The 15,403-nt window shown below is 45.8% G+C and overlaps 1 protein-coding gene across 2 annotated transcripts in view; it reads right to left on the bottom strand.

Moving 5' to 3' along the window:
* COL5A1 (collagen type V alpha 1 chain) overlaps window positions 1-15,403 on the bottom strand; it is a 148,906-nt gene that overhangs the window by 114,587 nt on the left and 18,916 nt on the right. The window lies entirely within an intron of this gene.

Here is a 15,403-nt window from a genome sequence, read left to right as displayed (position 1 = left end):
GCTGCTGCCCAAGCCCTCCTCAGGCAGCTCCAGTCCAGGCAATTCCCACCAAATCACCCCCAGATATTCCATGATAATCACCAGGATCCCTGCACAACCACCAGTGCAGCTAGATGCCAAAAACCCCTGTGGGCTTCACAGAAAAAGGGGGAAAATCTGAATTTTGACTGATGGCACTCAGCAAAAAGCTCCTTCCTTCACTCACATCCCCTCAGGCCCCGATCCTGAGGCTCTAATTAATGAGGAGACCTCGCCTGACATCCCACACCAGCACAGGCAGGGCAGCTTCACCTCCAGATGTTCAGGGCTCGGGGACAGCAATTAAGTCATGCAAGTGATGCATCTCATTAACTTCCTAATCTGCATCTCATTAACTTCCTAATCTGTATCTCATTAACTTCCTAATCTGTATCTCATTAAATTCCTAATCTGCTCTTTCTTATGTCAGCAGAGGTGGAGGCTGCAGAAGGGGAAGAGCCAGACCCGACTTTGAACTCTTGAATGAAATTGTTTTGAATTTTAACCCTGCAGTTGGAGGCAAATGGTGTCAGAAACAGGGAGCAGCCCAGCAGGGCCCAGAGCAAACTGGGCTGTGCTGGTTTGGGCTGGGGCAGGGTTAAATCTCATCCTGGCAGCTGACAGGGGGCTGCACTTGGGATTTGGGCTGAGCACAGGGCTGAAAATGCCTTTTCATCACTGCTGGGCAGGGCTTGCACACACTCAGAGGATTTTCTGCTCCTCCTTCATCAGCCTGGGGGGCACAAGGAGTTGGGAGGGACATTCCAAGGGACATTCCACGCCCTAGGGAATCGTGCCCAGCATGGTGGGAAGCAGGAAAAAGAGGGATACATTTGAAGTGATGGTGTTTGTATTCCCAAAAAATCATTATCTGTGAGAAAACCCTGCTTTGCATGCCCATGGGGGGAAAAATTCCTTCCTTTATTTCCTTTGATTTACCTATTAAACCATCTTTACCTCAAGCCACAATTATTTTTTTCACCCACTTTTTCTGATCCTCTTGCTTTACCTATTAAATTGCCTTTATCTCAACCCACAATTATTTTTTTCCCCCACTTTTTCTGATTCTCTTGCTCTACCCGTTAAACTGTCTCTATCTCAAGCCACAATTATATTTTTTGCCCACTTTTTCCAATTCTTTTGCTCTACCCGTTAAACTGTCTCTATCTCAAGCCACAATTATATTTTTTGCCCACTTTCCGATTCTTTTGCTCTACCTGTTAAATTGCCTTTATCTCAAGCCACAATTATTTTTTCAACACTTTTTAGTGCCACCCCAGCCCTGGGGAAGGGCTGCCTCGTGCCCATCAGCTCCCAGCACAAACAGCAGTGGGAAGAAAGAGCAAGGACAGACCCTTTTCTAATATCAGAAGTTTTTTTGGTTACCAAGAAGCTCAGCCCAATATTTGCACGGAAAATCCATGTCCATTGTTAGGCAGCTCTTAAAAGTTTCCACAATCCTAAAAAAAATCGGGCCCTCAATGAGAGATTACAAACATATGGCAAAGGCAAGGGAACAGTGCAGATAAAAAAGGAGCAGAGGGAGCCTGGCCTGAGCTGCAAACAGCTGGAATATTTCCTCATCCCTCATCCTCACTGGATGGATGACACGTTTGTCTGAGCTGTCCTTGCCACTTGGATCTCCCCTCCTCCCTTCTGGAACCAAAATGAAGGCTCACATTGTCCACCAATTTTTGATCAGAAGGATTCTAATGTATTTTAACATGGGGATCCTGCAGGACCACAGTATTGTTAACAAATTAATGTGTGTGCCTTGCCAGATCTCAAAATTAGTGTATGTGATACTACTGTTGGATATGGTTTGCTGTTAGTGTAATTGTGCTTGTATCTATGAAAAAAAAAGAAAAGAATATATATATGTTATATATATATATATATAAAAGAATATATATATATGTACACACTCGCAGACTCAATGATAATGGTTAAAGAGCCACGTGGTTGTGCAGAACTCACAAAATGAAATATTTAAATTTTAAATTTCCTATTTAAATGAAATAGGAACACGTTTTACTCCGCACAAAATATCTGCACATCCGCAGCCCAAGTTGTGCTTAAGCAACCAAAATGCAATCAGACTCCATCCCTGCCTCCAGCCACATCCCTGTGCTCCAGGAGCTGCAGAGCCGCCAGCTCCTGAGCTGCCTCCAGCGTTTATTTAGGGAGGAGAGCGGGGAAAGGGAGAGCAGGGATGTGAATTCCAGACTCCTGACTTCAGCGGGGTCCCCGTGCCAGGCGTGGGGGGCCAGAGGTGCCTGCAGGAGCAGGAACATCTCTCAGGGTTGTTGATTCCCTGAGGTTCTCCTTGGGGTTGGTGTTCCCCAAGGTACTAAGGTTCCCCCAGGGTTGCTGTTCCCTGGGAGTTTCCTCTGGGTTGCTGTTCCCAGAGTTAATCAGGTTTTCAGTCTTCTCTTTGCCCTGGGTGTTTCACACCAGAGGTAGAGACGACAAGCTGAGTCCCCAGTGCACATTTCCAGGGTTGTTTATTCTTCATTATCTCAGTTCTGTCCCAGCTCTGTGAGGCGTCCCCAGCAGAGCAGGACATGCGGGGGACTGGGCGGGTCAGAGAGCCCCACACCTTATGTACAGTACCCCTGACCCAACCACTGTCCACAATGAACTTTTTATTTACAAAATTGTACCAATACCTACTGCCTATGCTAACATGTCAGTTCTACTCTAAACCAATCTCTAAAACCCAACTCAGCACAAGATGGGGGACGAGAGCAAGAACAAGGAGCACAGGGGCCACTCCCCAATTCCTCCATCCTGTCTCTTCAGCCCCATATGCTAAGAATCCTAATTTCTATATTTATATTCTATAATAAACCATCCACTACCTATTTTAAATTCTTAGGGTTTGTGATTCTTCCTGCATGTGAGTGTTCACTCCCATGGACAGGAATCAGAGTCAGTGCCCTCCTGGGATCTGTGTGGGTCTGACTGAGCCCCCTGTACAGATCCCAGACCCCCCTGGACAGACCCCAGACCCCCCTGGACAGATCCCAGACCCCCTGTCTGGTCTCCAAACCCTCCAGGGCAGCCAGACTCCAACAAACATCTGCAGAGGAAGCCACCCTGTGCCTGTCCCCTCTGTGGGGACAGAAGTGTCTCTGCAGGGCTCACAGGGAGCTGGGGGAGCTTCAGGGGGGCTGGAGCCTCTCCAGGAGCCCCCAGGCACAAATCTGGAGCTCCAGCCCCTGCCTGGAGCCCTGTGAGCAGCCCCAGCCCATCCCCAGCGCCCTGGTGGGTCCCTGAAGGATGATCCGAGCTCCTGCACTGCCTCCAGACACTGCAATTCACCTTCATCCCCAGGAACATCCCCTGGACTTCCAGATAAATTCAGTCAGAGCGAGACATTCGAGTAGAAAACCAGTCTGGTTTTCTGAGCAGCCCCAGCCCATCCCCAGCGCCCTAGTGGGGCACTGCTGGTCCCTGAAGGATGATCCGAGCTCCTGCCCTGCCTCCAAACTCTGCAATTCACCTTCACCCCCAGGAACATCTCCTGGGCCTCCGGATAAATTCAGTCAGAGCGAGATATTCCAGTAGAAAACCAGTCTGGTGCTGCACAACCCAACTGGAAACCAGCAGGAGGGGGACCCACCTCTCCTGGAAGGCAGAGGGGAGGGGAGGAGCCCTGAAGCCCCCCGGCCCTCCTCGCTGAGAGCATCCTTTGACAGGAGCAGAGCAGCAGGAGAGAGCCAGCTCTGCCCACAGGGGTGAGCTGCACACAGCAGCAGCTCTCATCCCTGCCCAGCCCAGCACTCTGCCATTCCCTTGGGGTTTTCCAGCCAAATCCAAGCTCAGCAATCTCCTGTGGGAGGACAGAGACCCGACTGACCGAATTCCAGGGGATTTCTGACAGCTCTGCTCTGGGCTTGGCCTCCGTGTGAGAGCTGAGCGAGCTGGGGCTTTATGAAAGCTTCCTTTTCACGCTGGGGGTGATGAATAACATGAATAACAACATGAATAACGTGAATAACGTGAATAACATCCCTGTGCAGCATCACACACAGCAGCTTTCTCTGCCCGAGGTGCACAGGGCTCCCCAAGGGGACCGGCTCAGCCCCTGCGGCCTCAACACACCCAGCACACAGAGAAAGGGACAGCTGACCTCTGGAAAGTAAAGGCACTAATCATATCTAGTTATATATATTAAATTTTAATTATATATATAACATATATATTCTAATTATTATTATATTATATATTATACTATATAGTAATATAGTATAAGTATATATAATATATAATATATAATTATATTATATAATATCTAGTTATATATATTAAATTTTAATTATATATAACATATATATTCTAATTATTATTATATAATATATATTATAATATATAGTAATATAGTATAAGTATATATAATATAGAATTATAATTATAATATATATTATATAATATCTAGTTATATATTAAATTTTAATTATATTATTTATATTATAATTATTATTATATTATATATAATATATATTATAATATAGTATAAGTATATATAATATATATTATAATATAGTATAAGTATATATAATATATAATATATAATATATAATATATAATATATAATATATAATATATAATATATAATTATAATTATATAAATATATATAATTATAATATATAATATATAATATATAATATATAATATATAATATATAATATATATAATTATAATATATAATATAATATATAAAATATAATATATTATATAATATCTAGTTATATATATTAAATTTTAATTATATATATTATATATTATAATTATAATTATATTATATATATTATAATATATAATAATATAGTATAAGTATATATAATACATATAATTATAATTACAATACATTATATTATAATTATAATTATTATTATATATATTATCTATATATTTAATTTAAATTCAATAAAATTTGCATATTATCATAAAAATTCAGACGTGTTTTCAATTGTAATTCAGGTTTTTTCTATTTCCTTTTTCAGACTTGATGTTGTCTGAGCTCTTTTTAGATCTTGTCGCTGTAGAGAGACTTGGGCAGGTGTTACTTGAGATTTAAAAAAAAAACCCAAATGAGACCAAAATCAGACCAGAGGCTGCACCAAAAACCTGCAAAACCCTGGAATAAAACCAAAAAGCAGCTTGAGTTCCCATTTTACTTCAGCAGGGCCTAAACGTGCTCTGCAACGCCAGAGAAGAAACAACAGAGCATCAGAGGAAGGGATGGAGGGGTAAAAATTAGTGCAGAAGTTTGGTTTTTTTCCTAATTTCCAGGGAAATGTGGAACAAAGGGATTGTCCCAACCCTGGGAGTGTCCAAGGCCAGGCTTGGAGCAGCCTGGGCTCCTCCAGAGCCCCACTCCGTGTTAAAACCAGGATCAGAGGATGCTGGTGTCAGGTTTAGAATTCCACCCTCACCCAGCAGTGGCCAACAGAGATTTTTTTTCTTTCTCTCATTTCAATATCAGAGCAAACCAAGCAGGATTCTTTGGGAAAACAAAACAAAACAAAACAAAACAAAACAAAACAAAACAAAACAAAAAAACCCACACAAAACCAAAAAAAACCCCAAAAAACCCACCAAAAAAAAACAAAAAACAAAAAACAAAAAACAAAAAACAAAAAAAAACAAAAACAAAAACAAAAACAAAACCAAAAACAAACAAACAAACAAACAAACAAACAAACAAACCTGGTTTTGGGCTGAACATCCTCCTACCACCACCAGCACAGCCAAACCACCCTCTTGGACTCGGCCAGGGTCAAAAATCCCCCCAGAACTCCCAAGGAAACCAAAATTTAGGCATCATTAAATCCACCAGTGAATATCTGAGCCCACCAACCCCCCCTGCCTGGAGGCTGACCCCATTCCCAATTCTCTTTCCCCTGACTGCTCCTTAAGACAAATTTTTAGAGGAAAAGATGCCCTAAAGCCTGCTGATCCTGCAGATCTCTGCAATAACAAACAGGGATTTCATTCCAATCCATTGCACCTGCCAGTCACAGAGCTCAGCCCTGCCTTAGCCACTGCAGGTCAGGGAAACACTTTCTCCCCTCAACCATTATCCAAAGTTTCATTTCCCTAATTTTTAATTTAATTTAATTTAATTTAATTCTAATTTTTGATTTCCCCTCCTAAATCCATCTTCCCTGGACAAGGGAAAATAATGCAAATAATTTGATATAATTCTCCCCTCAAAAAAAAAAACGAACAAAATGACATCAAACCAAACCAAACAACCCCAAACAAAACAAACCGACCCCCCAACAAACCAAAACACAAAAAAAAGTCCTACAGAAAACCCCAAGAACCCAAAGGAAATGGAAATTCAGTGCAAGATGGGAGCTGCAGCTCCTGCAGAGCACGCTGCAAATCCCAGCCTCAGCCAGAAGTCATTAATCTAAGCCATATTTATGCCTGTAATAATAATTTTTAACACCTCGAACAACCCCAAAGCACTCCCATAAGTCACTTATGTGCTCCTTGTGCATATCCGTGTTCCCAGTGTCGGAAAAATTACAAATTGCAAGCAACAGCCCTCAAAACAAATCTCATTTTTCAAGGCCTTTAATGAAATCCCGATCCCCGAGGAGAGCTGTGGTGTTTAAACTCGTCACTGAGCTGCTGAGCATCCCCAGAGCTGGGAGCAGACAGCCCCTGTGCTCCCCCAGTCCTCCCAGGGCAGGGAACTGGGCAGAACTGGGCAAAAGGAAAAGCCAGGCTTTGAAAAAGAGCAAAATTCCCGGGAATTCTAAAGCTGAGCTCTGCCAAGCCTGGTCTAGCCAGGGTTTGAGGTGGAATGAGATGAGCTTTAAGGGCCCTCCCAACCCAAACCATCCCGGGATTCTGTGACAAAGTTCAGGAGGATTCCTGGAATCTTTCTTCAACTTTTTCTGCCTCCCACCACCCTTCAAAATGGAAAAAATTCATCTGGAGACACAAATTTACTGTGCACAGCCGCCCTGGTGTTGTTTTAACACCACAGCTGAGACATTTGGGGGTCTGCAGGAGGGGTGGGCAGCCTGGAACTGGAGGATTTTCTTCCATATTCGGATTTGGAGCAGGCAAAGGACACCCCAAAGACCTCCAGGACTTTATGATGCAGCTCTGAGTCACGCTGTGGTTTGTGTGCAATGCTCTGAGGCCACAAGGTGAGGAATGAAAAAGCATTTCCAGCTCGTTCCAGCTGCCCTCTGCCACTTCCCCATCGCTCACCACCAGTCCCACCAGTCTGGGATTTGCCTCCCAGCAGCAGGGATGCAGATCTGCTGGAAGCAAAGCTCTCCCACATGAACAGCACCAGAAAATTGTAATTTATCCCCCAGCAGGCAGTGACAAATAAAGGCAATGAGGATCATTTCAGCAGCAGCATCTCCTTGAGGAGAATTTCGGGATGATGTCCACAATCCCAGGTTGCTCCAAGCCCTGTCCAGCCTGGCCTTGGACACTTCCAGGGATGAGGAATCCACAATTTCTCTGGCCAACCTGAGCCAGGGCCTTCCCACCCTCACACAGAAGCTGTTTTTAAGGGAAAAAATATTTTCCAGCAGAGCCCAAACCACGAGGGGTCAGAGCAGCTGAGGAGGGACAGGAGGAGCCACTGGAGACCCCAAAGCTTCAATCCCAACCCACAAAACCCATCCAAGGCTGGGGTGGGGCAGAGAATCCCCCTGGCAGAGGGACTGGTGCTCCAGTTTGTTCCAAAGAAACCCTTCCCCTCCCAGCTTTACCAGCCTTTACTTGGCCAAGATATTCTTAGCCCTAAATAAACACTCAATTATTGCCTCTGGAGGGCCCAGCCCCAGCAGGGCAGAGTCCTCTCCCTGGGCTCCAGGTTCCTCACTCCCCAGAGGCTTCTATTTGGAATTAAAACCAAGAGGTATTTATATATTATCTCCTAATTTAGGGATATTGTGTTATTCCTCGAGTTCCTGTGTCAGATCCAGGAGAAATAAAAGCAAGTGAGGGCTGGAAGTTGCTTCCCTTTACTGAATTTTTTTTTCTTTTTTTTTTTTTTTAAATGGAGCTGGGAGTCTCCTTTGCAGGCTTCTGGGATTTCAACAATTTTGACTCCTTATCTAAACACTTTTCACTGCAGCTGACCCGGCTGCAGCCCTGGGATAACTGACTAAAACAGGGTGGCAGAGGCTAAAATAAAACAGGGCCTAAAATAAGGACATCAAGCCCCAGCTGCTGCTGCTGCTCCAGCATCCTTTGGATGGGCTTAACAGAGCCTCTTAAATTCTTCAGCATCCCAGCAGCCCAATAAAACACAGTTATTTATCTGGGCAATGAGAAAAGGCATTTTAAGGAGGAGAATTGAGGAGTGTGAGCTGCAGGATTGAAGATATTAAAGGTTGCTCCTTAGGAAGGGGTAGAATTGAGGGAATTAAAAAAAAAAAAGGCAGCTATGGAAGGGGTCAGAACTCATCTGCTCCTCCCCGGAGCTGCCACGGAGCTGTGTCAATTCACACTGCTCCAGACTGCAGAATATTTCACCAATGACTCATGACATCCCCTTATTTATTTATTTTTCCTTTTTAAAAAAGCCCAAATAGTCCCAACTGGGAACAAAGGAAACCATTATGCAGAGTCAGATTGGAAGGAGCCTACATCTAATCCCAAAAGGAAAAGGAACCCAGAACTGACACTGGAGCAGCTCAGAGACTCCATGAAATTCAAAGGATCAAATCATCCCTGTTCCTTTGAGCAGAAATCCTTTTTATTTTAAATAATCAATCATTGGAGTTTGTAACAAAGCTATGGTGTTACGGTGAGCTAAGAGCAAGGTTTCCCTTCATGGAATATAATATGGAATATAACAAAATCTCAAAGTGCAAGGTTTTCCTTCATGGAATATAATTAAACAATCTCAACGTGCAAGGTTTTCCTTCATGGAATAAATTAAACAATCTCAACGTGCAAGGTTTCCCTTCATGGAATATAATAAAACAATCTGCTGCAAATTCCATGCAAAACTTAGCCCAGAAATTGTATTTGCCCAGGCAAATATTGAGGATTTGAGGGGAAATCCCAGCCCTGTTCAAGGACAGTAAAAATCCTGCTGGTTTTAAGAGCTGAGGATTTGGGATTCTCCCTTGGGAGGGGGACAAAGAGCCCAGGGGATGGCTCAGAGGAGGAGGAGGAGGATGGGCTCTGCCAGGACAATCCCTGTCCCATGCCAGCCTGGCACCCAAGGGACAAATCCACCCCTGCACATTTGGGGACAGCAGCACCCACAGCGGGGATTTCATCACTTCTGTTCCCCCCATCACCACAAATCCTGGGAAAAAGCAATGAAAACCCCCCAGGGAACAGGAGAAGAGGGTGGTGGGGTCCCAAAAACGCAGCTCTGAGGGTGCAAGGCACAGCATTTCCCTTTCCCTGCTCCTCATCCCTGCAGGGATCAGTGGGATTCCCCCTGGCTTTTCCCAGGGTGGGTCCAAGGGACAAATTCTTCCATGCTGAAGGGAAAAAAAAATCCCATCTGTGGAGCAAAAACCACAAAGCCTTTTAGGGCAGAGGCTGAGCAAAGCCCTGCCACGCTCTGACCCACATCCTGGACTGCTCAGTGTCCAGGGAGATTCAGGAGCTCATCCTGACAGCGGGATCAGAGGGAGGAGGTGAATCAGCAGCTCCAGGGGCTGTCCTGGCTCTGCTCACATCCCACCCTGCCCACGGGGCTGCTCCCATCCCCTCCCATCCCATCCCATCCCATCCCATCCCATCCCATCCCATCCCATCCCATCCCATCCCATCCCATCCCATCCCATCCCATCCCATCCCATCCCATCCCATCCCATCCCATCCCATCCCATCCCATCCCATCCCATCCCATCCCATCCCATCCCATCCCATCCCATCCCATCCCATCCCATCCCATCCCATCCCATCCCATCCCATCCCAAGGCAGGAGAGCTTTCCAAGCTCCCCCCTGCACACGGAGCAGGAATTTCTGGGTCACTGTGACATTTTTTGGGAATTGCTCCAGCCTGAGTTTCATTCCTGGCAGGAGCTTTGCCCTTTGGACCACTGAGGGTGAATGGGGGCCGGGATTTTGGGAGCTGGGGAAGCTCCAAACTCACGCCCTGAGCAGATCCAGGGATGGAAAAGCTGAAGGGGCAGGACCCCAGCTTGGGAATGGGAGCTCTGGGTTTAGGAGCAGCTCCTCAAAACCAGCCCTAAAGGGATGAAAGTTTTGTCCCCATCACCCCCAGGCTGTGGTTTGGTTTTTTGTTTTGTTTTGGGTTTTTTTTTGGTTGGTTTGTTGGGGTTTTTTGTTGTTGTTTTTGTTTGTTTGTTTGGGGGTTTTTTGTTTGTTTTTGTTTTTTGTTTTTTTGGTTTTTGTTTTCTTTGTTTTTGTTTTGGGGGTTTTTGGGGGGGGTTTTTGGGTTTTTTGTTTGGTTTATTTTTTGTTGTTGTTGGATTTGGTTTGGGGTTTTTTTTTGTTGTTTGTTTGTTTGTTTGTTTTAATACAAAATCCCATTTGGGAATCATTGCAGAGCCCCTGGATTGCCTCAGCCCTCAGGGAGCAGCTGGGGCTGGAGCAGCAACAGATGAGCTCACATCCAAGGATCCTGTCCCTATTCCCAAGGAAACCTTGGCACCTCCTCTGTGCGTGCAGCACTGAGGTTTTCCAAGGCTTTGGACAGGGGGAATGGCTTAGAACCCACAGAGGGCAGGTTTAGATGGAATATCAGGAATTAATTCCTCCCTGGGAGCACGGTGAGGGTTTCCCAGTTTCCCTGGGACTCATTCCCAGGCCTCCTGCCCCTCTCACACCTCACCACACTTGAAGGTGGAAAAGGAAATTTCAACCTTTTTATCTTTGCTCTGAAGAGCCCCGGTGTTCCCAGACAATCTGGCACTGGGACAGCAGCTACATTTTCAAAGCAATTTGTAATAATCAACCACTTAAAGCCCTGCAAAGCTTAATTAAAACCCGAGCTTGCAGCACATTAAAATCAACAAGAAGCTTTGCAACCAGTTTTAATGGGGTGCAGAACAGTTATCCCTGCAAGGAAGCAGCCAAAGCAGGCAGGATCACCTGGAAAAGGAATGAAGGAGATCTGGCCCAAGAGCTCTGTCAGAGTGTGAGCAGCAGCCTCCTCCTCACTGCCTCCCTCAAAACCTCCCAAAAAGGAGCAAAATTCCACAGCTAAACCGGGATTTTCCCTGTAAAATCAATTCCCTGCAGCTCTCTGGGTGGTTTTATGGGGGTGATGGTCTCCCCCTGCACCCCAAGGGTGTCACTGGAATGGGAATTATTGCACCAGGCTGGAGCCAGCCCACACACTCAGAGTGGTGTCCTCCACCCAGGAAACCCCAGCCCATGCCTGTGGGATTTATATGGGATTTATATGGGATTTATAAGGGATTTATATGGGATTTTTATGGGATTTATATGGGATTTATATGGGATTTAGATGCAGCCAGCAGCCTCTGTGGGTGTCAGGGCATTTTGGGAACAGTCAGCCACAATTTGGGAGTTTTTTCCCCCATCCTGAGCTGGTGGAAGCACAGCAGGATGCTCCAGGACACACAGCCTGACAGGATGACCTCAAACACATCTCTCGACTCTTCAGGGGTATCAAAAAGGATCACAAAGGCGTCTTTAAATGGAATTTTGTGCCCAGGAAAGCACCACGGCCAAGGATTCTGTTCCCTCTCAGCAGCACTCAGGGAAGGAGGGAGATGCTGAAGGAACTGGATCAGGAATTGGATCAGGATGTGTGCTGGGAGCTGTGGTGTGAGGGCACAGCAGACAAGAAGAACAAGCAGCATCTCTTTTTCTGAACCAAGAAACGTGGAAAAAGCAGCCAAAATGGACAAATCTGGTGGAAACAGGAGCTATTCCACAATAATTCCCAATACACGAGCCCTGCCCAGCCCTTTGCTGTGCGCATGGGCCAGGCCTGAGCTTAATTAATCACATTAACACAAGCACCTGCAGAATTAACATCACTTCCAGCCCGCTAAACCCAGGCTGGGGCTCAGCCTCGCCCATCACATCAATCCCCACTTCAAAGGCAGCGAGTGCCCCTCCAGGCACTGCCCCACGCCCAGGTAAACCCGGCTGGGATGCTCCCAAAAACCAGAATTCAGGAGCTGAAAATTCATTTTCATGCATTGCGGCTTTCTCAGTTGTCTGCAATGTTAATGGGAGCAGGCAGAAGTAATTTCATTTCTAAATATTTCATCGGCTGATTTTTTTTTTTTTTTAAAGCAAAGCCCAACAGTGAATTATTCCCAGCCCTACTCTGCACTCCACTACTTCGACACGGGGAGAGAAATGTAAAACCAATTATTTCCCTCAGATGCTTAAACCAACCAACTCCGAGCGTTTAGTTCATATCTGATTCTCCTCAAAAATACAGCCAGCAGGCAAATTTCAAATTAATACCTGCCTGACTTCATGAGAAGTGTTTCTGAAGCTCGTTTCCCAAAGTTTCCTCCGGAGCATTAATTCCTGAGTTTATATAACCCACGCTGCACCACACAGGTGCTGCTTTCACGGGAAGAGCAGGAGGAAAAAAATCCAGAATTAACTGAATTTCATCCCTTCTCAGCCCCCAAGGAGCTGAGGTGTCCTCAAGGGACGTCTTTGAGAGCAGGGAGAAATCCAGCACTTAAATTCCCCGTTCCCGGTGATTTTCTCACTTCTAATCCACATTTATCCTGCAGGTCTTGCTCTCAATTAGGTGTTCAGATGGATTTCCTTGTGAGCATCGCCGGGGAATGTTGTTTTGCTCTGGGCCAGCGGAGGTTTTTATGATAATACAGAATTTGGTGATTGCAAACATGCAGCACAGGCTCATCCAAGCACAACATCCAGCTCCCATTCCTTTCCCATTTCCCGTTATAAATAAATCACGGGTATGGGGTGTATTCCCTCGCTGCTCAAGCTCAGAAATGGCACATTTTGGGGTTTAGTTTTGGGGTTTTTTGGGTTTTTTTGCATTAAAATTCCGGGGTTGCTCCCCTTGGTTCAGGGAGAGGGTTTATTCCCATTAAATGAGCACATCCAGAGGGATTTGGGCAGCGTCGGGAAATTCCTGCTCAGCCCTGTCAGAGCTCTGTGATCTCTGCTCCTCGGTCATTAGGGGACATCTGCATTACAAGCAGCCCTCAGGAGCCCAGTCACAGCTAATTACTGGGCTAATTAGCCAGCTCCTCCCTCCCCATCCCACCTGCCGGGGGATAGGAACCTCTCCATAGGGATAGAAACCTCGGAATGGGATCCAAACCTCTCCTTGGGATCCAGATCCTCCATAGGGATATAAAAACTTCTCCATGGGGATCCAAACCCTTTCATGGGGATCCAAACCTCTTCATGGGAGAGATACAAACCTCTCCTTGGATTGATCCCCTCCATGGGGATCCAAACCCCTCCACGGGGATAAAAACCTGTCCATGGGGATAAAAACCCCCAAAACAGGGATCCAAACCTCTCCATGGGATCTAAATCCTCCACAGGGATATAAACTTCTCCATGAGATACAAACATCTCCATGGGAATAAAAACTCCTCCACAGGGATCCAAACCTCTCCATGAGATACAAACCTCTCCTTGGATTGATCCCCTCCATGGGGATCCAAATCCTCCATGGGGATAAAAACCTGTCCATGGGGATAAAAACCTGTCCATGGGGATAAAAACCTGTCCATGGGGATAAAAACCCCTCCATGGGGATAAAACCCCCCAAAACAGGAATCTAAACCTCTCCATGGGAATCCAAACCCTTCCATGAGATACAAACCCCTCCATGGGGATCCAAACCCCTCCATGGGGATAAAAACCTCTGCATGGGAAACCCCCAAAACAGAGATCCAAACCTCTCCATGGGATCTAAATCCTCCACGGGGATCCAAACCTCTCCATGAGATACAAACCTCTCCTTGGATTGATCTCGTCTATGGGGATCCAAACCCTCCACAGGGATAAAAACCTGTCCATGGGGATAAAAACCCCCAAACAGGGATCCAAACCTCTCCATGGGATCTAAATCCTCTATAGGGATATAAACTTCTCCATGAGATATAAACATCTTTATGGGAATAAAAACTCCTCCATGGGGATCCAAACCCCTCCATGGAGATCCAAACCCCTCCAAAGGGATCCAAACCCCTCCCAGGCTGCAAAGCCACCCCCAAACCCACCCCTCACCACCATTCCAAGAGCTGATGGATCTTTCCTCACCAATATCCCTATAAAACCCTGGCTTTATCTGCCTGGAACCCACAGCCGCCACAATGGGGTTCCAAGGGGTGATTTCAGGGAATTTGGGTCACAGCTGCGTGTTCTTTCCCTTCCCTCCTTTCAGATATTCCCTATTAAACGGGTTATAAGGTGACATTGGAAATATCTGCTGCATTTAAGAGCTGAGATGTCATTTCAGGTCTTCCATTCTCCACGCAGGAAGACTCAAACCCAAAGATAGCATCTAAAAAATTGAAATATGCTCCTAATAAAAGCCAACAAGAAATATCCAACATCCTCATCCAAAAAGCTTTCCCAGGACTCGGCCCAAGGCTGGCCCAGACAAATATTTACATAATTATTCACATGGGTTTGTTTGAAATAAAGAGCCTTTTATGATCATTACTTTGGCATCAAACATCTAATTAGGGGCCAATGAGAGTTATAAAAATCACTGAGCTCTCCTTGTCAGTGCTGCTGGGAGAGGTGGGGCTGGGGTGATGTCCCAGCCCTGCTGCTCCCCTGGGAAAATCCCGACGGGTTTGGGATGAGGGGATGGAGCAGGGATGGCTCTGCCTCCTCTGGGAAAAGGAAAATCAATGGGAAAAGGGCCAGAAATGCCCACTCGTGGCTGGATCAGGCTGTAACCCTGGAATTGGCATTTTCAGGCCTCTCTGCTTCACACGGATTTGGGATGAGCCTCTCCCGGAATCCCTGCAGGGCACCCAAAGCAGACCTGGACTCTCAAGCCCCACACAAAATGTGACAAAATTCACCAATCTGAGCAAATCTTCAACACTTCAACCCCTCTGTGCTGAGTCTACAGAGAGGAGTTTCCCTTCCTGACGTGTTCCAGTGAGTCCCTGCAAATCCAGCCTCCAAAGCCCATCACTGCTTCAGGTGCCTGTTCCTAAATCCCCTCCAATTTCGTCAAATCTATCATAAAGGAGATAAAACTCAACATTGCCACCATTGCTTCAGGTGCTGGTTCCTAAATCCCCTCCAATTCCCTCGAATCCATCCTAAAAGAGACAAAACTCAACATTCCTGTCATTGTTTCAGGTGCTGGTTCCTAAATCCCTCCCAGCTTTTTGGAATGTATTAACAAAGAGATAAAGCTCAATATTCCCATCACTGCTTCCAGTGTTGGTTCCTAAATC

This window comes from Prinia subflava, chromosome 12, assembly GCF_021018805.1.
Source record: "Prinia subflava isolate CZ2003 ecotype Zambia chromosome 12, Cam_Psub_1.2, whole genome shotgun sequence".
Lineage (NCBI taxonomy): Eukaryota > Metazoa > Chordata > Aves > Passeriformes > Cisticolidae > Prinia > Prinia subflava.
This window is presented reverse-complemented; position numbering and strand designations above follow the sequence as displayed.